The 25,721-nt window shown below is 34.2% G+C and overlaps 1 pseudogene; it reads left to right on the top strand.

The window, feature by feature from the left end:
* The first annotated feature begins 246 nt into the window (after positions 1–246).
* Positions 247–23,852, top strand: LOC122046412 (annotated as a pseudogene).
* The last annotated feature ends 1,869 nt before the right edge of the window (positions 23,853–25,721 follow it).

Below are 25,721 nucleotides of genomic sequence, written 5' to 3' on the forward strand. Positions count from 1 at the left end.
AGATGGGACCTATCATTTCACTTTTTGTGGGCCCCATCATTTATGTGTCTATCTAGATGAATTTTTTAGATGAAAATTCTAAATGAATATCATTTCTCTTCGAAAAATTATGTGTATCAAGGATTGCATAGATTTGAAAGATATTCTAATGGCTCCGATCTGTGTCCCAGTTAGCAGATTAGGGCGCCGTCCATAAATATAATAAAATATAAAAATTTTGATGGCTCTCGTAGAATAGGTGCCGGCTAGGCATAGGCGGCTATGCCTTCCCTCACTGTCGCCGTCGCCGTCGCCGCCTCTCGTTCCCGACGCTCCCGATCTGCATCCCCGGGCCACTACCTCCAGATCCGCGTCCCCGAGGTTAAAAGCCCGCCTTTCTCGCCATGACCTTCTCGCCCTCCTTCGCCTCCTCCCGCGGCCAGTTCAAATTTCTCGCCGCAATTTGAGAGACAAGAGTTCTCTGCATCATTGTTTTAGAATGTGGTTGGATTTTTGGCCGTCAATTTGACCAAAGGTGGGATTTTTAGGAGGAAGAAGTCAGGAGAGGAGGTGTGGTTTAGGGGGAGATGGGCAACGCGACGTCGTCGGTGGCGGTGCGGTTCGCATTCTTTCCGCCGGAGCCAGCCACTTACGGGGTGTTCCGGGAGGGGGAGGGGCGGGGGCGGCGGTGGCGGGGAGGGCAGGCTGCGCCTGTCGGAGTTGTTACCGGAGAAGAACGTGGAGGTGCGAGGTCAGGAAGCCACCTTCTGGTCCCACCTCGCCGACCGCTTCACGCTCCTCTACTCCCACGGCAACTGCCGACCTCTGTCAGATTCTCGACCTCTTCGACGAGCTATGCGCCCACCTCCGCGTCAAAATCATGAGGTAGCTAGGGCAAAGCCCGTTCTGTTACTCCTCTTCTCCTCCTCCTCTCTAATCGGTCAAAAGATTGTATCTTCCGGGAATTTTTCTATGAAAAAGGTCTAATTTCGATGCTGCAAACCCTAGATTCTCCTATTCTCAAGCAAAAAATTGTTTCTTCTAGTGAAATATTACATGATTTGGCCATTGATCAGGAATTTCTTTCTACCAAATTGAGAAAAGATTGAACTTGGATGCTGCAAACCCTAGGTTCCTTCTTTATTTTGCCTCCAAGATTGCATTTTTAAGCAAAAAAAATTGTTTCTTTTAGGCAAATTCCATAAATTTTCTAAGAGATTAAACTGAAAAAGGTTGAAGGAGGCACCCTTCAATATCCTGGTTCCGCCCGTGCCACCGTCGACCTTTGTGCGGGCTTGGGCTGGCATGGGGACGTCATTGAGCTGAGTGTGGTCATGGGCAAGGGATTTCTGATTGCCACCGGATCTGGAATCAGGTAAGGTTCTGCTCTTGTTTCCATGTAAAAGTTCCTGCTACTTTTTCAACTTTTCTCAAGATGCTAATTTTTTTGCATGAAAGTAATCCTTTGGCTGCACATTTGTCTTTCATATAAAAGAGTTTCTTTTTCTCTAGTTGTATTAGTATTTTTCCCTTTCACAATGCACAATTTGATTGAAATAAAATGAAAAATTCACTTTGTCTTAGTATTTTCCATACGCTGTATTTCTCTATACTTGGATCTTTTTTTTTTCAAAAAGAAAAATCTGTTTTAGTGAATTTATATCAGTGATAATTGACAAAACAACAAATTGCCCCATTAGGCTATATGAGATTAATCGAGGAAGAGAGTTACCAAAGAATGGAAAAAAAAACACAATTCATTTAAATATAGATGAAGATATTATAGAGATCGAGTCCAATCGCTTTGGAGGATTCATATAGCCGATCATACTTAATGAGATAAAGATTTGGTTGTTGATGCTGATATAAAACAGGGGCAAATGTTACCGAAATTGAACTAATTTGAGTTGCATATGACACTACATATGGCTCAATGGGCTCATGAGATCCATCTAGTTGACTCAAATATCTATTGCGCTATAAGAGTTGATGTTCATTACTAAATACTTAGGTATGATCATCGATGGCCTGATGAAATTCATATAGCAGACCCAAATATTTGTCTTACACAAGTAGTTGATATTTGTTACTTTCATATCTAGGTACAATAATTTAATCTCTGATAACTTTACATTTTGTTTGTTTCTTGGAACTATTGGAATATTTTTGGTTGACTCTTTAGCGTATTATCTGTTTGTTTGTAGAATCCTGTACAAATTCTCTACTATACTATATTTTTGAATTAGTTGTTGGCCGATTTGCATTGTTTGTTAATGTCTTTATCGGATTTGAATGGTCGTGACAATTCCATTTGTTAGCTCATTCAACTATGATTATAAATATTAATATCGTTAAACTTATTGAAGAAATCGAATGTGATTCTGTGAATTAACTGGAGTCAAAATAATGCATGTTCTGTCACAATCGGCTGAAAGATGGGGTGACGAATAAAACTCTACTTTCCACCAAATATGTTTTACGACATTACAGCCAGCGTTTTTCAAGAGCTAAGATATACTATATCCTCCAACTTTTTCAAGAGCTACAGATATATTCAAAATCTATTTTAGACCTTTAGCCATTTCTCAAAACTTTGCAACTGCCTCTTGAAGTATCTGTTCAGCTTTCTCTGGAGATATATCCTTGCTTGCTTCATCATCAGATGCCGATAGCTTCATTTTTTGAATCCTTGAAGCTATCTCTGAAAGATCTTCATAAGTCTTCTTCGGAGTCGGTATCCATCTCTTCATATGACAGTGACATGCATAATTCTTTATCGCACCTCTTATCATTTCTTCCACAAATACATATTTATGTTCGTGTCCCGGTAAATCGAGGTACTCTATAATATCTCTATTTAAATAAATAAAAGATAGATTAATAAGTTATAATAAAAAATAATTGATATATTAATAAATTACTTATTTTTTATTTGCAATGCTGAATTTATAGTCATATTCATCATTCATTGACAAGCTGCATTGAATTAAATAAAATATTTATTGAATATATATCTAATAACTTTCTATATGAATTTGAGAAAATTGAAGATTATACCTAGATTCAATGAAGCCGAAATGATTTTTGATGAAGTGCCAGGATTGCTGCACACTTGTATGTAACAACAATCTGTGATCCGGTGATGACCCTGTACTTGTATTTGTAATCGTATCACAGTCTTTGGAACTTCAAGCATAAGAGTTTTTGACCCTACAGTTGGATTAGATGGGTCAAAAGTCCTAGTGTGACGAGCCTTTTTCATAACATCAGAAATTCTATCATAATAATAGCGGATGGGAATTGCGACATCGACCGAGATCGCTGGATGAACACCGACTTGGATCGCTGGAAGGACACCGGTGGGATCACTGTGCAGTTGGTGGCCGGAATCACCGAGATCTGTCGCCCAAATCCAAGAATAATCCGGCTTAGCATGGTATGTTTCCTGCAATTTGAGCATAATTAAAATGTTTAGCATAATTAAAATGAGTTTCTATAGGTGGCAGAAAATAAATTTTGCATATATAAACGATGACCTCTATAGAATTCTAAGAGAATATTTTCAACTATCATTCTTAAAAGACTAAAATTCTAGTCCTAGAAATACTGTCATATCACAGTAATTTTAGAAATTAATTGTATACAGCAAGGAGCAATGCACTATAATATTATTATATGCTGTGTCCGGGTTGATTCCAATTCTTAGCATCTTCTCTAGACATAAACTAACATCTTCAAGATTACCCCTTTTGACCAATGCACTTATTGATGCACAATACGCAAACATATCTCTTGTATAACCTTTCTCTATCATCCCATCAAATATATGAAATCCATGTTCAAATTTTCCATGTCTAAAGCAGCATTTCATGACTATTGTGTTCTATATCTTTCCTTCTTGATTCCTTTTAATGCTGGCATCTAACCGTGTTCTTGATTGCGGGGTAGCTATGGAATGATTATGAAGTAAAGTAATACAACATTAATTCTCAACTCATCATTCTCACCTATCCTCTAAAATGCATTCCAATTCCTCTTACACCCAAAGGAGCTACATGTTAGGTTAAGAATCTTGATTATCATTGCATGCAAATAGGTAGTAAACAATCCATACATTGAAAACCAATTTGATATCAATTTAAATTAATATATAATATTAAGAACATTTTAAATTTTATTCAAAATGATTAGCAAACTAACTAAGTATTACCTTCGCTAAAATATTTATCATTCTTTGATCTCTATCTCACAACTAGTGGTGTTCTAAAGAGTCTAGATGCATCTCTATACGCCTTCAAATTCCATGGTTATCATATAACTTGGGTGGTAGGATCTGGATGAAAAATCTTTACATATTACATATATGAGTATAACATCCATGATAACACTGTCGAACTCTATCTCCGTAGAGATATTCTAATAATATATAAAAAACTAAAATAATAAGTAGCAACATGTGGAGAACTATCTAATTTCCCCTTCACATATTTTTTTAATATACTTCAATTCACACTTAAAAAAAAGGTCATTATGTCGCTCTTAGCACCCTTTATGCCACCATACACACATTTCATTGTCAGTTAATAAATAATATTTGTAAAATTCTAAATTTATTCAAAACTACAAAAGGCAAACTTAATTTATCAAATCAAGTAGGAAATATTACCTAGGCTAAAATCTTCATCTGATCAATGACTAAGCTAGTTGTCTTCCAAAGAATCTGGATGCATCTATATGCACCCTAAATTCCATGCTTAGCATAATATCTTGGATGGTGAATTTAGGCTAGGAAGACTATGCAAACTCACAAGTTTGTCATTTGTGCTAACGCTATTAGACTCTATCTCTACTGAGCCTATAATAGCCAAAAAAAAAAATCAAAAAAAAATCAAAGAGAGAACTAAGTTAATAAATAGCAACTTGCAGAACATTATCTAATTGCACCTTCACATATTTCTTAATGGTATTCACATTTTACATTTTTTAAAAACGGTCATTATCTCTCTTAGGATCCTATGCCACTCACAGTACACAAATCTTATTCTTCTCTTTTTATTTACATAAACAATCCTTAACAATTTCACTAAAAGCAAAAACAATTATAGTCTAAAATTTACACTTGGGTAGAACTGTGTGTTCATCACAGTAAAATTTGTTCTCTTACCTTTAATGCTTCTAGACCATTTGCATTGCACCCACTTATCCGAAGAAAATGTCATTCTTAACTTTTCCCTCACAGCCATAATAGTGAAAGCAAACAAGTTGCAAATCTTGTGATTCCAGCTTACACAAAATCCTTTTGAGTGAAGTGGTGCATCATGCTTAAGTCTAATAGTGAATTGAATATGAAATCAGAGAAAGCTCTTGTCTTTTCAACTGCCCTTAATCTTTTTTCTTACCAATTTGCTTAAGTATCAAACTAATCGTGTGGACCACACAAAGGGACTAGAATGTGTGGGTATTCCTCTTTCATCAACCTCCCAACAGCTAAACTTGTAACATCTTTTGTCGCTATTTGTAGCATATTCTCTTTCCCAACCTCCTTAATACATTCATCAACATATTCTCTGAGAGTTCTCAAATGCATTAATGGACTTCAAAAAACTTATGCCTGAATGTGTGCGCAAGTTCATAATGCTTCTGTCCTTATCTATGAATCGGTCATAGTTGTGAAACTAGTTCTCTTCTAAGAATTCCGATGAGCTTGTTAATCTTTTTCGATCTTTACCACTTCTTATCTCTTAAGTAAAGGTTCACTAAACTCATAGTTGGACCTTTATAGTTTAAACCATATTAACCAATTGCATCTACCATAGTGTGGAAAGGCTTCAAGGAGGTTGCATGAAATGGAATACATGCCTCAGAATCATCTAGCAACATATTGGTCAACTCTATCCCTTTCTTCCTTTGCAAATTTATCTTTAATACTACTTTCCCTCAAAAGCCTTTTATTGCCCAGTTCTTGAATTTCCTCATCCCATTCCCATAAATATTAACCTCTTCTGTTTCTTTTCCGGGTAACTCTTCCTTGTCATTCTTCTTTTTTGTTGACTCCGTGTATTCAAGGATCATTTGAAAGGACCCGGTTTGATTTTGCCTACCTATATTGCTCCTTTGTATACGATGTAGAAGATATTGTGAAAGGGGTTGTAATTAGGTTAAATTCAAAGCTTTAGTTGTGGAGTAAAACCTTTAGAATTGGATGCAGTTTCATAGAAGAGACCAATGGAATAGTTATTATGGATGGAAATGGAATTTCTGTAATAATTTTTGTTATTTTGGATCCATCATTCAATAAGAAAGAGGTATCAAGGAATAGGTGGTCAAAATGGATAGAAGCTTTTGGAGTCTTATGTGATCATTGTATTCCCCTTATCTAAGATTTTGTTTCTATAATCTATAATTTATGCATTGAGTCTTGGGCTTTTAGGAAGCAAAATAGAAAGGATATCATGTAGTCGTGTGATCGTTGAAAAATTGTAGGTCAATCTGCCATACTTTATTAATTGAAATTTTTGGCTTTTAGGAAATATTTTCTAAAAGTTAATATTGCAGAAACGATAATACTAAGATGAATGTATGAATTTACTAAAAAGTATAAAATAACAAATACCAATATTCAAAGCAATTAGATATAACTTCAATCAATGGTCCAATGAGATAAAATAGGTTGAGATGGTATATATATGTAAGATGACCGAAGAGTTGAACGGATAAAGTGAGGCTAAAAAGAACATTTAACTATTAGTTAATGTAATGAATTAAGTAATTATATTTGGATCATAATCTGATTCACCCAAGTCCTTAAGAATCTTCTTTAAGAAGTTTCGAATCTCTTTCAAGGGGAAAAAGAGACAAAACTGCATTTATAATACAAAACTGCATTGATGCGTCGATAGACATGAAAGACAAAAACAAAAAAGGCGACTAACTTTGAGGGTTTGACCTTCTTACCTTACCTTGGGATCTTCTTCTCCAGGCGGCGGGTATACGGAAGAGCTTTAGGTTTTCTGCTAAGAGGCAAAGTTTCATTAGAAGTTCCACGTGTATAGCTAAGAATAGATAACATAGGCAAAATTTCATTTTGCCATGTAATTTTTTTTTGAACTCCTGGACTTTCAAAATGACAAATTGTCCTCCAAAATTCATGGCAAAGAATTTAAAAAAACTCATAATTATGTGTCGTTGTTGGTGCAGTACCGATAATTAAATTTGTATTTTGATATCTGCTAAAAAAAATAAAATAAAATTAGAAATTATGTATTTGACCTGAGCGGTAAGTATGTATGATACTTATTATTAGGGATGGTAATGAATCGGGTTTAAACTCGACCTCGTATTAAATCCGTTCCGTTTAATGCTGGTTTATATTTGGTCAAATGGGTTATGTGATGGGCCTAAATTCGTTGATCGGGTTTAGAAGCCAGTTCGGGGTGGATTACGGGTTTCAATGAACCCGCCTCGAACCTGCCCCGTATATAATAATTGGTAAGAAAAAGAGATTAAGGACAGTTGAAAAGGTAAGAGCTTTCTTTGTTTTCATATTCAATTCACTATTAGACTTAAGCATGATGCACCACTTCACTAAAAAGGATTTTGTGTAAGCTGGAATCACAAGATTTGCAACTTGTTTGCTTTCACTGTTATGGCTGTGAGGGAAAAGTTAAGAATGACATTTTCTTCAGATAAGTGGGTGCAATGCAAATGGTCTAGAAGCATTAAAGGTAAGAGAACAAATGTTACTGTGATGAACACACGGTTCTACCCAAGTGTAAATTTTAGACTATAATTGTTTTTACTTTTAGTGAAATTGTTAAGGATTGTTTATGTAAATAAAAAGAGAAGAATAAGATTTGTGTACTATGAGTGGCATAGAATCCTAAGAGAGATAAAGGTTGTTTTTAAAAAATGTGAAATGTGAATACCATTAAGAAATATGTGAAGGTGCAATTAGATAATGTTCTGCAAGTTGCTACTTATTAACTTAGTTCTCTCTTTGGTTTTTTTGCTATTATAGGCTCTGTAGAGATAGAATATAATAGCGTTAGCACAAATAACAAACTCACATGAGCATAGTTTTCCTAGCCTAAATTCACCACCCAAGATACTATGCTAAACATGGAATTTAGGGTGCATAAAGATGCATCCAGATTCTTTGGAAGACAACTAGCTTAGTCATTGATCAGATGAAGATTTTAGCATAGGTAATATTTACTACCTGATAAATTAAGTTTGCTTTTTGTAGTTTTGAATAAATTTAGAATTTTACAAATATTATTTATTAACCTGACAATGAAATGTGTGTATGGTGGCATAAAGGGCGCTAAGAGCGACATAATGACCTTTTTTTAAGTGTGAATTGAAGTATATTAAAAAAAAAATGTGAAGGGGAAATTAAATAGTTCTATACATGTTACTACTTATTACTTTAATTTTTTTATATTATTAGAGGGTCTCTACGGAGATAGAGTTCGACAGTGTTATCATGGATGTTATACTCATATATGTAATATGTATAGATTTTCCATCCAGATCCTACCACCCAAGATATATGATAACCATGGAATTTGAAGGCGTATAGAGATTGCATCTAGATTCTTTAGAACACCACTAATTGTGAGATAGAGATCAAAGAATGATAAATATTTTAGCGAAGGTAATACTTAGTTAGTTTGCTAATAATTTTGAATAAATTTTAAAATGTTCTTAATATTATATATTAATTTAAATTGATATCAAATTGGTTTTCAATGTATGGATTGTTTACTACCTATTTGCATGCAATGATAATCAAGATTCTTAACCTAACATGTAGCTCCTTTGGGTGTAAGAGGAATTGGAATGCATTTTAGAGGATAGGTGAGAATGATGAGTTGAGAATTAATGTTGTATTACTTTACTTCATAATCATTCCATAGCTACCCCGCAATCAAGAACACGGTTAGATGCCAGCATTAAAAGGAATCAAGAAGGAAAGATATAGAACACAATAGTCATGAAATGCTGCTTTAGACATGGAAAATTTGAACATGGATTTCATATTTTTGATGGGATGATAGAGAAAGGTTATACAAGAGATATGTTTGCGTATTGTGCATCAATAAGTGCATTGGTCAAAAGGGGTAATCTTGAAGATGTTAGTTTATGTCTAGAGAAGATGCTAAGAATTGGAATCAACCCGGACACAGCATATTATAATACTATAGTGCATTGCTCCTTGCTGTATACAATTAATTTCTAAAATTATTGTGATATGACAGTATTTCTAGGACAAGAATTTTGGTCTTTTAAGAATGATAGTTGAAAATATTCTCTTAGAATTCTATAGAGGTCATCGTTTATATATGCAAAATTTATTTTCTGCCACCTATAGAAACTCATTTTAATTATGCTAAACATTTTAATTATGCTCATATTGCACGAAACATACCATGCTAAGCCGGATTATTCTTGGATTTGGGCGACAAATCTCGATGATTCCGGCCACCAACTGCGTAGTGATCCCAGCCGGTGTCCTTCCAGCGATCCCAGTCGGTGTTCATCTTGCGATCTCGGTCGATGTCGCAATTCCCATCCGCTATTATTATGATAGAATTTCTGATGTTATGAAAAAGGCTCGTCACACTAGGACTTTTGACCCATCTGATCCAACTGTAGGGTCAAAAACTCTTATGCTTGAAGTTCCAAAGGCTGTGATACAATTACAAATACAAGTACAAGGTCGTCACCGGATCACAGATTGCTGTTGCATACAAGTGAGCAGCAGTTCTGACACTTCATCAAGAATCATTTCGGCTTCATTGAATCTAGGTATATATAATCTTCAATTTTCTCAAATTCATATAGAAAGTTATTAGATATATATTCAATAAATATTTTATTTAATTCAATGCAGCTTGTCAATGGATGATGAATATGTCTATAAATTCAACACTGCAAATAAAAAACAGGTAAGTAAATTTATTAATATATCAATTATTTTTTATTAAAATTTATTAATCTATTTTTTATTTATTTAAATAGAGATATTATAGAGTACCTCGATTTATCGAGACACGAACATAAACATGTATTTGTGGAAGAAATGATAAGAGGTGCGATAAAGGATTATGCATGTCACTGTCATATGAAGAGATGGATACCGACTCCGAAGAAGACTTATGAAGATCTTTCAGAGATAGCTTCAAGGATTCAAAAAATGAATCTATCGGCATCTGATGATGAAGCAAGCAAGGATATATCTCCAGAGAAAGCTAAACAGATACTTCAAGAGTCAGTTGCAAAGTTTCGAGAAATGGCTAAAGATCTAAAATAGATTTTGAATATATCTGTAGCTCTTGAAAAAGTTGGAGGATATAGTATATCTTAGCTCTTGAAAAACGTTGCCTGTAATGTCGTAAAACATATTTGATGGAAAGTAGAGTTTTATTCGTCACCCCATCTTTCATCCAATTGTGACAGAACAGACATTATTTTGACTCCGGTTGATTCACAGAATTGCATTCGATTTCTTTAATAAGTTTAACGATATTAATATTTATAATCATAGTTGAATGAGCTAACAAATGGAACTGTCACGACCATTCAAATCCGATAAAGACATTAACAAACAATGCAAATTTGCCAAAAACTAATTTAAAAATGTAGTATAGTAGAGAATTTGTACAGGATTCTACAAACAAACAGATAATACGCTAAAGAGTTAACCAAAAATGTTCCAATAGTTTCAGGAAACAAATAAAATGTAAAGTTGTCAGAGATTAGATTATTGTACCTAGGTATGAAAGTAACAAACATCCACTACTTATGTAAGACAGATATTTGAGCCTGCTATATGAATTTCATCAAACCATCGATGATCATACCTAAGTATTCAGTAATGAACATCAACTCCTATACTGCAATAGATATTTGAGTCAGCTAGATGGATCTCATGAGCCATATGTAGTGTCATATACAACTCAAATTAGTTCAATTTCGGTAGCATTTGCCCCTGTTTTACATCAGCATCAACAATCAAATCTTTATCTCATTAAGTATGGTCGGCTATATGAATCCTCCAAAGCGATTGGGCTCGATCTTTATTATATCCTCATCTATATTTAAATGAATTGTATTTTTTTTCCCTTCTTTGGTAACTCTCTTCCTCGATTAATCTCATATAGCCTAATGGAGCAATTTGTTGTTTTGTCAAATTGTCACTGATATAAATTCACTAAAACAGATTTTTTTTTGAAATAAAAATAATCAAGTATAGAGAAATACAACGTATGGAAAATACTTAGGCAAAGTGAATTTTTCATTCTATTTCAATCAAATTGCGCATTGTGAAAGGGAAAAAATACTAATACAACCAGAGAAAAAGAAACTCTTTTATATGAAAGACAAATGTGCAGCCAAAGGATTATTTTCAAGCAAAAAAATTAGTATCTTGAGAAAAGTTGAAAAAGTAACTGGACTTCTACATGAAAACAAGAGCAGAACCTTACCTGATTCCAGATCCGGTGGCAATCGGAAATCCCTTGCTCATGACCACACTCAGCTCGAGGACGTCCCCGCGCCAACCCAAGCTCGTACAAAGGTCGGCGGTGGCATGGGCGGAGCCAGGATATTGAAGGGTGCCTCCTTCAACCTTTTTCAGTTCAATCTCTCAGAAATTTACAGCGGGCAACCCACTTGCTCGATCGAAACAAGGAGTATCTGATCCGGCATTATCACAACTTGGCCACGCACCGAGCTTCCGACGCTCAGAAAATCGAAGAATCGGCAAAGTGCACGCCGAGCAACTATCCCACTCGGACTTATTCCAGGTCGCGGAACCAGCAAGGCGGATGCATGACCGAGCAGACGACATGTAAACACGACTTCTCACTCGGAATTACAGCGGAGCCCAAACAGTGGAAGGTCGGCCGAGCGGCCTTCCCGCTCGGCCTAAGGACAGAGTGGCACCTGCATGGATAAAGGTTGGCCGAGCGGCCTTCCTGCTCGACCCAGTAGCACAAAAGGAGAATCTGTCGATATCCTTTTGGGAACCCGTGCTGTCGACAGAAAGCATGGCCAGCAGCATGGTCAGGCAGAGGATCGTACGACGGAAGCTTCCACTATCTTGTCAGAGATATGCTCGGATCGTTAAGGTATAATGTCAAGGACATTGTATTGACATGTCTTTTCAGGATAAGCTTTGAGAAGCGTGCATGCCTTGAGAAGTGTGCACGCACGTGCTCTCGGAGCCCTATATAAAGGGCCTCGAGCTTCAATTGAGGTATGCATATTCTATTGTAGCTACTGTTACTCTGCTGCTTTCGCTTCGCATCTTTGCTTCCATATCGCCGGTGATTGACTTGAGCGTCGGAGGATCAGTACATGTTTTGGATTCGCCTAAAGAGATGCAGATTGAAGAAAACCGTCATCCTACATGTTAGAAGTATGTTTTAACAATTGTTGTTGATGGTAGCCCCGTTAAAATGGGTAAATATTGAAGTCAATCCTTTACACAAAACAGAACTTGTCTCCATTGTTTAGTGAGTCGTGGCCTTTAGATTTCCTCGATTTGACAATTTTTTTCATCGAACTTAATAAATTAAATCTTAACTTTTTCTTTGTTAATGACTCTTAGAAATCCTCGTTTATCTAAAAATTCCCATCTAGAGGTAGATACCTCCATATTAGAGGGTTTCTAGTTTAAAAATATCGCCTCTCAAATGTCCTTGTCTCACCTCTTCGCCCTTCGTGATAAGTTCATTGCTGTGAGTGTGAGATTGTCCATCCCTATGTTAGTAGTTTTGATAGTTTAATTTGAACAATATGTTTAAAGGAATTTAGTTAAGGATAACCAAATAACTTAATCATGATTTATTAAGTTGAGAGTAAAGTACAAACAAAATAAGGTTGATTTACATCTAAAACGGAGAGATTTGACGCAATGGTAAAGTTACTGTCGTGACTTGGAGATCACGAGAAACAACTTCTTGCAAAACTGGATAAGGCTGCGTACAATAGATCCTTTCCTGAGACACCGCATTGGCAGGAGCACCAGGCTGCTTTTTATCCTTTGCATCTAGGAATTAAGAATTAGAAAAGGATATAACATTAAAAATGTAGAGACTTAGTGATTGTAGATGCTAGAAAAGAAATTTTAAAGATTTGGTAATGTTAGATGTATAAAAAAAATGAAAATTCAAAGTATCTTGTTAATGATAATGCAATTAAGGATTTTTTTTGTAAAAAAATATTTCATGACAATATCTATAAAAATTTTGGCTTTAGAGATTGAAAATTGTGATAGATTTATATGAATTTTAGATTTGTTTGTAATTTTAGATTCGTTTAATAGAGTAAAGACAAAATATGATGACGAGTCACCAATTAAGCATCTAGAATCATTTTTGCAAAATGATGGTTGAAATAGAGGAGGGTGGCTTGATGTTCTTTGTGATAATAAGGTACTTGTAAAACTTAAAGGGAAAAATTATAAAATGATGATATACTTATGTTATATAAAGTTGAATATTGGGTTATGAATCAAACAGAAGATAAAGAGTCGCAGAGATGAGGATATTAAGATGGATGCGCAGACATAAGAGGATGGATAGGATAAGAAATGGGAACATTAGAGAAAAAGTCAGTGTTGCACCTATTGAGAGAAAGTGAAGACAAAGAACTTTTTTTAAAGAATTGAAGTTGAAGGTAAATAAAGAGTAGGTCCGAATGATGATCCCATTGAGGTTTGAAAGAATTTAAGAGTTTTAAAGTAGAATTTAGTAACTAAGTTATTTATCCAATTTTGGGGAATTAATAAGATATCTAAGGAATGGAGAAATAGCTTTTTTGTCCATATTTATGAGAATAAAGGTGATATACAATGTTCTAATTATAGAAGGGTCAAGTTGATGAGTCTGAAACTTTGGGAAAGTGTTATTTCGAAGTGAACAAAAAATGGAAACTAAATATTTCTAAGAATCAATTTGATATCATGCTCGAAACCATAGATATTATTGATTTAGTAAGAATGTACATAGAAGATAAGAAAATTTGCAGATGAATTTATTTAGAAAAGCTATATTTTGTAAAAGAAAAGAATATCTGGAAATTACATGAATGTGAAAAAAGATATGTATAATAATATTGGTATTGGTGTTTGAGATTGAGAGTGTGGTAGATGATTTTCCTATAGATTACAGTAAGGGTCATCTCACTGTGTCTCTATCTGTTTCCGTCAATACTAGATGAACTAATCAAATCAATCATACCCAAGAGAAACCTCCTTGATGTATGTTTTTTGGAAATGGGAGTGTTACTTGATGGGAATGTAATTAAATTAAATTCAAAGATTGAGTTGTGGAGAAAAACTTCAAGGTAAAAAAGTTTTATGATAAGTAGAACAAAAATTGCAATGTATTAAATATAATTTTAGTAATAAGAAAAGAATGAATATAATAGTTAAGATGTATTTGAAATTATTAGGATCTAATTCAGCAAGAAATGAGGATTAGTAAAGGTATCATTAGCTGGATGAAATGAGTGGTTGAATTTAAGAGAAGCCTTCTTGAGTCTTGCGTGATTGCTGAGTGCCACTTGGACTACAAGAAATTTTTTATAAGATTGTGGTATCATACTTTATGGATTGAATGTTAGGCTATTAGGAAGCAACACATAAACAAGTAGCAAAGATGAAAAACACTGATGTATCGAGTTACTAGAAAGTATATAATAAGAAATATCAATATCGAGAATAATTAGGCGTAATTCAATAAATGAGAAAATGAAAAATAGGTTGAGATGGTATGGATGTGTTCAAAGGTGAATAGATTGTATAGTTAGAAGAGTTAAATCTATTAGAGAGAAAGCTGTAATATATAATGGATAGAAGAAGGCTAAAGAACATATTAATCTAATAAAAATATTATTTCATTGATTTGAATCTTAGGGGGTGTTTGATTGATGGGTTTGAGAATGAGGGAATGGAATGATAGTAAAAGATGTTGTTCGGATTGTGGGTTTGGGAATGATAATTTGGGAATGATTTCTAGATTTATGGGAATCAACCAAACCCATGTAACTAGGTGGGTTTGATTTCCATTCTCATTCCCATTACACCTTACTATCAAACTCATACCCATAGTCATTTCCATCATTTAACCAAACACCACCTTAATAATTAATGGAGCTTCATGAAGGAATAAGATACATGTAGCAGACAACATATAATTGGAACAAATATGAAGAGTTGATCTTGATGATGTGCTCTTGATTATTCTGTTAGCCCCTACTCTTATTTGTTAACTAAAAGCTGTTTATAAAATAGCTAATTATCTGGTAGTGGAGGTAGAGACTCATTATTTCACAACTTATTGTACCTTCCACATGGTCCATGATGGAGTTTATTGTTGAGGACTTTGAGAAAGCTATTTTCCGACTATGCATTTTTTTGTTCATTGGTGATACAAGTTTGCAATGTTCTGCATTTTCAAGGAAATTCTGTTGATCATTTGTCCTGCTAATTTAGTGAGTAATTTCCTTATCTCACTGCAAATCTATATGTTTAAATTTGTCAAATGAAAGATTATTTCTGATAACTGGAATTGTTTAACTTAGGGCCAAGTAATTGGAGAAGAAGCTTTTGTTCGAATAGCTCCAACTATTGCAGGTGTGGCAGACATATCAACAGCACACCATCTCTTTAAGGCACTGGTTGGAGATGAAGAAGGCATCTCTTATAGTTTATGGACAACATATCTTTCTGAACTTTTGAAGTATGTCTGAACTTTTAATTTGTGTGCAAATACATTTATTAACAGTCTATCTGCATGACTGCATCTAGTTCATAATACATCATTCTGTCAGCCATATTGCTCTGGATATATAGCTTGCTGATGTTTATTTCGATGGGGAAGACTTGTATTCTTTCCCTATTATGTTCATTTCATCCAAGTTTGTTTTCTCTGTACTTTGTAATTCTCTTTTAACTAAACAATCTATGTTTTTTTAGTTCTCTTTTCACTAAACACTTGCTTGTACTTTGTAAAAAGGGTACATCAGGCAAGACAATCATATGAAAACAGAGACAATGTGTTGCCCAATGAGCAACTTTTGTGCATTGGCTCAAGCAGGAGGCGGCCTGTTTTAAAATGGGAGGATAACATTGCATGGCCTGGAAACCTGACTCTAACTGATAGGGCATTATATTTTGAGGTAAACAACCTTTCTTTTTGGATGAATCAACTGTCTTTTTCCAAGCACCAGCATGGTTGACATTTCTCATTCTTGCTGAGGACCAATACCCTGGGTCGGAATGAGACTTTAGACCTGGTTATTGTCTGCTAAGTAATTACATTTGTGACATTAGGTTGCACATATTTGTTACTTTCTTAAGGTTGTAGTATGCTGTCATGCTTATTTGCCTGCTGAACTCTTCTCAATGTGAACACTTGCATATGTGAATGTCTTTTTTCTATAATTCTAATGTAATTTGATTTGGATGAAAATAGACAACTCCAGTATATTTGACATTGTCATTTTTTAGCCAACTTATTGAGATATTAGCCCAACTGTCTTTTCAATTCCATTGATATTGGCAGGCCATTGGACTGACAGGTACTAAAAAATCAGTGAGATTGGAACTCATGCATCATGGTTCACGGGTTGATAAAACAAAAGTTGGACCACTTGGGTCAAAATTTTTTGATTCTGCTGTATCTGTTACTAGTGGCCTCAAGTGAGTAAATTTTTTATGCTTACACATCTATTTCCATTCTCCCTTGAAGCATAATGATATAAAGTGCATAAACTTGTTTTAGATTATAATCCATGTTCGACCATAATGTAGCTTACAGTACATTGTCATGAACATAAAATTATCAATAAGTGAGTCTCTTTTAGCTTCACATTGAATTGTGATAGCCTTACAGGTTATTAAAGTTTTGCTTTCTATACACCTGACTTTATCATAGTTCTGACATCATATTATATCAGTTCAGAAACTTGGATCCTTGAATTTATTGATTTTGGTGGTGAACTGAGACGAGACGTTTGGAACGCTTTCATTAGTGAAATTATCTCAATGTATGAGTTTGTACGTGATTATGGACCAAGTGATGATGACCCATTAATCCATTATGTATATGGTTCTCATAAAGGGAGGAGACGAGTTATTAGAAGTACAGCAAACAGTATAGCAAGCTTACAATGTCTTCAGTTTATAAGAAGACTGTCAGAGGATCCAGCTAAACTGGTGCAGTTCTCATATTTACAGACTGTTCCTTATGGTGAAGTGGTTTTGCAGACTTTAGCTTTAAGTTTTTGGGGTGGGCCACTGATAACAAAGTTTGAGCAAACAAATTATCAACGAGTTGAGTGGAGTAGATCTGTTGAAGACCTTTCTGATGTTAGTATTCATGTGTTTGACATAGATGGAAGTGTGTACTTGCACAAGTGGATGAAATCACCAAGTTGGTCAGATAACATGTCGGTCACCTTCTGGAGGAATTCTTTAGTTAAACGTGGGATTGTGTTGGCAAAAAACCTTGTTGTAGGTGATCTAAGTCTTGTTGAGAGGGCAGCATTGACATGCAAAGTGAATAGTTGAATAGTGGAGAAGACTCGAGCAACAATTGATGCAGCTATGATCAAAGGAATCCCAAGCAATATTGATCTTTTCAAGGTATTAATTTCTCCATCTATGAACTCTTTAATGGTTTTACTGATAGAAAATCTGTGTTTTACACTGACTAAGCTTCTACCTTATGAAGTGCTATAGCATGTGTCATATGAATAAACATAATGAGCATGTGGAGCTAAATAAGACAATTAATCATCGTGCCTTAGATAAAGCATGAAATGTAATACATATTCAGAGGATCAGATCCTTAGCATGTTGAAATTACCATCATGCCAGCTCAATTAATGTCCAAGTAAAATAATGTGTAAAGTAGAAATTGAATTTTTGAATGCCACATTTACTTGGCTAATTATGTATATTCTTGTGGTTGTGTTTTTTCCATAATTAACCTTATCTCTTGCTTTATTCACCATTAGAATAGGAAGACTCAATTTTCCTATGTGCTTTACCTTATCCACTTACACTGGGTTTAGGCAGGGGCTCATTATTGCAGTTTGGTAATAAAAAAAAAAATTCACTTGGTTCAAATTTATGGAACTTTGCTGGTATCCTTGTACATTCTCATCAAATCCAGTACATAGAGTCATGAAATTTGAGGCATACTGGCTAGGAGAATAACAACTCTAGTTATGTCATTTTTGATTCAAATATACCCAGGCACTCACTGGATTTGGTTCAAGAAAACCTGGGTTATGGTCATTCCCATTCTTGTTTAGCACTGGCACTCCTAATGTGCACTGATTAATATTCCTGTTATCTAAAACCCATTTCTAAGGTATGAGGCATTATCATCTAAACAAAGACACACACACACACTCACACAACACACACACACACACACATAGATATATATATTGGGAAATTTCAAAGTTTTACTTATCTGTTTGTATGTATAATTGTATATATCTTTTAGACCAAATCAAAAAGGATTTTTAGATGACCTTGATGAAGTTCTTCATGATATAATGCTTCTCTTAGAAGAAATTTGAATGAGCGTATAAGTCTTTGGGGAATACAGAGGTGTATTTGAAGGTTTTTGGTGAAAGAATATATCTTATGATATTATAGTTACTTTTTTGTGAAAAAGACAAGTGTTTTTATTACTTCTAAGAGTGGGAATAATCATTGTTAGATAGATTTTTTTTTAGGTAGATTTAATTGTATGATAATTGAGGAGTCATACTTGGCAGATGCTTAACCAACCAATATTGACTGGTGTTACATATAGGTCATAGAAAATATCATATCATTTTCATCGAGTCGTGTCTGTCTCAAATAAGTTGTTTTTGTACTCAATATTTGTGGTCTTTTATAAGTATTGTATTCCTTTATTGGGATCCATACCATGATATATCATTAGTGATATTTAAATCAATTTTTTTATTCCATCGACCCTGTTTCTTTTTGTCTCTCTTCACTTGTTAGACAATTCATTCTAATCAAATTCAAATCTTCTAACTATAAAGTTTACTGGTCACCTTTGAACATGATGTTACCACTTCAACTTTTTCTCTCTCATTTTATCATATATTAGAGTTACACTAAATTGTTCTTTAGAATTTTTAGTTTTTAATTTTTTATTTTATCCTTCATAATAGTTTTATACATTCATCTTAGCATTCCTATCTCCTATACATTAATATTCTATATATGTTGCTTTCTATTAGCCCAATACTTCGTTTAACTTAAAAGGCACACAACAATCACACTTGTGTAGAAAAGATCCTCTTCTTTTTGACCAATACATTCTTCGTCTTATCAGTGATGCCTTCGTCGACGTCTCTTTGTTTAGTAATAGCTTGAAGATATCTAAAATCTTACATGAATTTCATATTCATCCATCTTGTTATCTTTTCTTATTAATGAAATTACATTTCATGTATTCTTATCTTATTTCTATTTGTCTTATTGTAAACTTTCACAGACCTGATATCTAACTCAGGTTATTTCATAGACTAGATATGGAAAAAGAAAAATAGTCCAAAACTAGTTAAACACGGTAGTCTTCACAAAATCTTCACAAAATCAAGTTGACTTGTCATATGACTTAAAATGTCAAAAATGAGCGTTCACAGTTTGACATAATTGACTTAGGAGTTGAAAAATAATTCGTTTTTTATATTTTTAAACTATCCAAATAATAAATACATCCAAAAAATCCTAGAATTCTCTAATTGCAAAGTAATTGCAAGTTGGTTATTCTGGTTATATATCAACAATTGTTTTAATCATAATAAATTAATTTTTAATATTGGTTCATCTATAATTATGATTTTTAAGTATATTTTAGGTAGTTTTTTAAAATCTTAAATTGATGTGATTAATAAGCAATTGGAAATATTAATCTGGGTTTGTCCGAACAATTATCTTCTCCTGGTTGATGTAGCCAATCAAGATGATTGAACCTCTAGTTGAGCAATCTTTTGATTCATTAACAGTTATTTATCCATAGTTATATTCTTCCTTTAGTTGATTAACTTGTTCAATCTTTATGGACCTCAGGAGCTTTTGATTCCCTTGGTAGTGGTTGCCAAAAAATTTGATGAGCATAGGCAGTGGAAGAAGCCACGTTTAACTCTATCTTTTTTATTCATTGTTTATACCATTATTTTCAGGTATGTAGATAATTTATTTGTTTTTAGATACTTGAAATTTTTTGTGTGCTTTTCAAGTTTTACTGCTAAATTTTTTTAATTCAGAAACTCAAAGAAAACATAGTATTTGAATGTCCTAAAGAAGTGATGCATATAATTTCAGAATGTATATAGTTGTAGTGATAGATATTAACAAGGTTCAAAAATTCGAGCTGTTTCGAAGTTTTGGTTTTTTACTACAACGATGTTTCAATATTGTGACGATATTTCAATGCATGGTGCCGATAATGGATTGGAGTTCAAAAAGGATGGAGATGAAGCATAGGAAGGAGACATTGTTGTGCCAAACATGATTTTAAATTTTGTACCATGCTGGTAGAAACCTATCATTTTGGTAAATTACCGAAACTTGATATCACTTAACACGGCAATGTCTCCTTTGCTTCATCTCTTTCCTCCTTCAACCTCCAATCTATCATCTGAGCGTTGGCATGATACTAGAAGTGTATCTTGTCACTCAAAGATATTGTGCATGTTTTACGGAGGGATATTTTAGTTGCAGACTTGAGAAAATACAAGGGAGGGAACCAATCCATTGCTAGTTGAGTTGCATGAGCCATGTTAGTGTTATGTTATTAGTCCCTGAGTTTGTTTATGGCTTTCGCCTTAATCATGATATTGAAAATAGCTAACTGTTCCCCCATAATCTAGAGAGACCTAGAAGGTAGATATTGTTCATCCCAGCTGGGATCCATAAAGAAAGGTTGAACCAATCCATACTCCAAAATATGAATGACCATGATATTTTAGTCTTCTATAGAAATTTCAATTAAACTCATTCTTGTTTAAGACAACCATAATTTGTATACCTGAAAGAAACAAATGATGGACTGGGAATTGGCTGACCAAAGGCCAATATATAAATCATTGTTTGAAATATTGTCTTGTGTCATGTGCTATGGTCAAAACATATTGTTCGGGTAAATTATCAAAATTCAATACTAATCGGCACAAGTATTCTCTTCTATATTATTGTGTCAACTATATGGATGAATATATCATTGTGTCAATTATATGGATGAATATAGTGTCATGATAACACTTAATTTTTCTTGACATGCTATGATGCATGTTGAAATAATTTAAAATTTTAAATGTCATCTTTCTTTTTTTTTTTTTTTTTTTTGTAATCCATTTCTTTCAGATTCTGTGCCCAAAAGAAACAAATGAGTTAAGAACTGAGAATTTGGTGAAGGTCAATATACAAGTCATGTATTGAAATCTTGTATTGTGTTGTGCATATGGTCAAAATATATTCTTCTAGTAAATTATCAAAACTCGATATTAATCGCATAACTAATCTTTCCTATGTCATTTTATCAATTATGTGGATGCATCTTGTGTCATGCTAACACTTGGCATGTTATAGTAGATGTCAATATAAATTATTTTTTTAAAGCTTGTGTTTGCCCAACATACTATCCGAATTGTATCATTTTAGATGTAACACCAAGTGCAAAACAAAATATGTAGATGTCATCTCTTGTTCTTTTTTCTTCATTTCCTTCTTGCTTCCACTTCTGATTCTTCACTAGCACTATAAGTCAGAACATCAGCATGATCCAAACTGGGTACAGTTCCAGTCAAAGATAAATCCCGCCATGCCTCGAGATTTTGAACCTTGATAGAAATGGCTCATTCATGTGGGAAAGACCACAAACAACTACAGAATCGACCTGTTAAATTAGATTGTCTTTTCAAAAAAAAAAAATGATAAATCCAGTTAGCCTCATTGACTAGTCCTGGGGTGACTGGCCTAGCTCTACGGAATTTTTCCACCAGCCACCAGGGTAAATCCGGAAACATTTGCGGCGGGAAGTCCAAAAGTCCCATTTAAAGGAAAAATTTCTACAAATACGCCATAGTTGGGGATCAAACCGCGGGTGTCTGGGTAACAACTTGGATGCCCTATCGCTGCACCATAGTCCCGGGGGACTAGATTGTCTTTCCATTTATACAGCAGGAGGTTCAGATGGATTATCTTTTCTTTTCAGTTTGCATCATCTGCTTGTTGTAAATTCTTTCATCAACATCATTAATCTTTTGTGTAATAACGAATGCATCCCTGATTTTTATTGTTCTTGGATTTGTTTGTTTTAATGTTTATCTTGCGAATTAAATCGCCTCGGCGTTGGGTAGGCATTTACTTGCTTTGAAAAACATCTCCATTTGTTTCTTCAATAATATGGCATTGTTTTTTTCTTTTGCCAATAAAAGATTACATTTGGTTTCCTAACCATATCTGTTGCCTTTTACTTTCAGAAATTTACTGTCTTATGTGCTCCCGGCAACCATTGTGACTATGGCTACCACTATGCTTTTATTGAAGGGTCTCAAAGAACAAGGGCGTCTAGGAAGATCTTTTGGTAGAGTAGTAATACATGATCAGCCACCCTCGAATACAATCCAGAAAATAATTGCTGTAAAGGATGCCATGACATACATCGAGAACTATCTTCAGAATGTTAACATTGTTCTCCTTAAAATTAGGACGATTTTGTTATCTGGTCAACCTGAGGTATGCTATCGCCATTTCCACTCCTGTGTGATTGCTGCTGGTCTCAAAAATTTTACTTGCATAGAACATGTTTAATTATTAATTATAAATATCATTTGTTCTGTAGGGGTACCATAATTTAAAAGGTTAAGAATCAACTATGCGAGCACCTGCCAGTGAAATTCCCTCTAAATACCTCTCTTAAGCATATCCATGTAGGTGTATTGAAAGAAAGCATAAATAATTTGATATTAACTACTTTGATACAATCCTTATAAAATTGCATAAGCCCTCTTTTTTCCTTGTCATTTGCATGCTTCTTTTAGATAGACAAATATGTGACAATTTCTTATGCTACTTCATACACATATGATCCTTCTATTAGAATTTGTTTATAGACCTGCTTCTCTTTTGAAATAGATTTTCTCATTAAACTTTGCTGTTCAAGCAATCAAGTTACCCTACTGGAGTGTCAAGAATCTTAAGTGGAAGATGTAATCATATGGAAGACTTTTTGGATTAAAAAAATCAACACGATTTCATCCTTCCTTTGCTCAAAGATTGCTTGAGGTAGAAGACACTAATTCTATTTGCACTTCTTGCAGGTGACATCTGAAATTGCTATGGTGCTTCTCGGTTTGGCTATTATTCTCCTTGTGATTCCTTTTGAGTATATTCTTGCTTTTGTTATCTTCGATCTTTTTACGCGTGAGTTAGACTTCCGAAGGAAAATGGTTATAAAAGTCATGAAGTTTCTAAGAGAATGGTGGGCTGCTGTTCATGCGGCACCTGTGGTGGTACTCCCATATGAGAGTATGGATATGGTTGGAGTCGACAACACTGATGCAGACAAAACAGATCGAAAGGATATTGGAAAACGGTAATGCTGCAGCCATAGTGTAGAAATGTATGAAATATCAATAAATCCATTGCTATATACTAATAAACAGGCAAGAGGTTCAATATATTTCACAAATTATAGTTCTAGGATAATTTCATATATATATAGCGCATATGCTTCCGACTCCTGCTGCCAACTATGACCGGTGAACCGTTTTTCACCGGGCAATTTTTACTATAGTAATACTCTGTGAGATTTTTTTTATTTTCTACTGTAGTACCCCGTCAAAATTAGTAGATCCAGTGTTGCAGTAGTTATAAAATCATAGTTACTACAATAGTTTTATTTATGGTCCTACTAAATTGTAGAAGCTATGATTCTATAGTTATTATAATGTTCTGGTTTAATCACGTTGTAACAACTATAAAATCGTAGCTGTTACAATATTTTGGATTAATTATGTTGTAGCAGTTATAAAATCATAACTACTATAATGTGCCTAAATTAGAACATTGTAGTAGCTATAATTCTGTAACTATTACAATATTCTAATTTTTGGTCTAACCACGTTGTGGCACTAATATATTGTAGCAGTTATGAAATCACAGTTGTAACAATATGGTTAGATCAGAATGTTATAGCAACTACAAACATTATAGTGGCTACGATTTTATAGTTGATATACTATTCTAATTCAATCATGTTGTTAGCCGTTATGATTTTATTTTAATTTAATCATGTTGTAGCAGTTATGATTTTATAGTTATAATGTACTGATCTAGTGCATTGTAGCAATGATTCTGTAGTAGAAAAATAATTTAGGATTTTTAAAATTTTGACATAGCGATGCTATAATAGAAAATTAAAAAATCATTTTGACGGAGTGATGTTATAATAGAAAAATTTTAAAAAAAATTATGACGGGATACTGCTATATAGTAGTGAGAGTCAAAGGGTAGATATATATAAGATTTTGATATACACATCTTTACCTTACACTCCTGAGCGTCCTCTCTCTCGTACACATTTTGTATTTATTTTTCCAAGCAAAGAATGTTAGGAACAAGTTTCTAGTATTCCATTCACCGGTTCCTTCTAAAAATAAAATAAAATGAATGAAAAGATTCAACTGTTCTTTTGAGGGAAAGTTGTTTTGATTCAAATGTGAAAAAATAACAAATTATTATTAAAATATTTTCAATTCCATTCAATATCTGACTGTTAGGAGCTTTTTTTTTAAAAAAAATTAAACTATAAAGTGGAATTGTAGATGATCTGATCCATGGATATTGTGGTGGTTGATTCTACATTAGGTATGTTTCTTTCATAAAACTATTTTTAAGATTTTTTTTTAAATCATGATAAATGAGTTTTTCTGTCAATCAAAATCTTTCTTCTCATAATAGACAATTTTTTGAGAAAAAATAATTTCTTTTGAAAAAAGGGCATAATGTTGAATCGTAAAGATAGTAAAGGAGGGTGAATAATGATCGTCACTTTTTTTAAAGTTTAGAATAAGTTGCAGATAAAAAGTTAAGGAGAACGAATCGAGAAAAAAAAAAGACAAGCATGTGCTAACACAAGTAATTTTTTACTTTGTTCAGATCATTCAACGACTCCTCTAAAGCCTACACTCGTTGAGTGTTTTCGTTGGGCAATCCACTAATAATTCGAATAATACAGTTGAACTAAAAAAGGTTACTAACAATAAAGAAAGGAGAACTTGATCGTCGATTGTTGGAGGAGTGTTATAGCTTCATCCTGCCTTTTTGGAGCAGCGCGTAGGAATGAAAGTCGTAGCACTTGATGTTTTGAAACTGTTGGTCGAAGGCTACTTTTATAGCCTCATCCGGATGCTTGGATCCCCTCCCAGGTGCATGAATTATGCTGATTTAGCGAGCTCTCGTTGAAACTTCATCCTTGAAGTTTATCCACCTCTGTGCGCCTGGACACCCTCCAAGCACCTGGACCATTGACGTGTGTTTGGCTCGTTGACGCCCTCCAACTCAGCTTTTGGATGAATTTTCTGGTTTGAGCGCCTGGACTAACTCCAGGCGCCCGGACCACCCAGGTGCCTGGCCAAACACCTGTTCGAGTGAAATTGGTCTGGGCGTCTGGATCAACTCCGAGCGC

This window comes from Zingiber officinale, chromosome 2B (genome assembly GCF_018446385.1).
Source record: "Zingiber officinale cultivar Zhangliang chromosome 2B, Zo_v1.1, whole genome shotgun sequence".
Taxonomy (NCBI): Eukaryota; Viridiplantae; Streptophyta; class Magnoliopsida; order Zingiberales; family Zingiberaceae; genus Zingiber; species Zingiber officinale.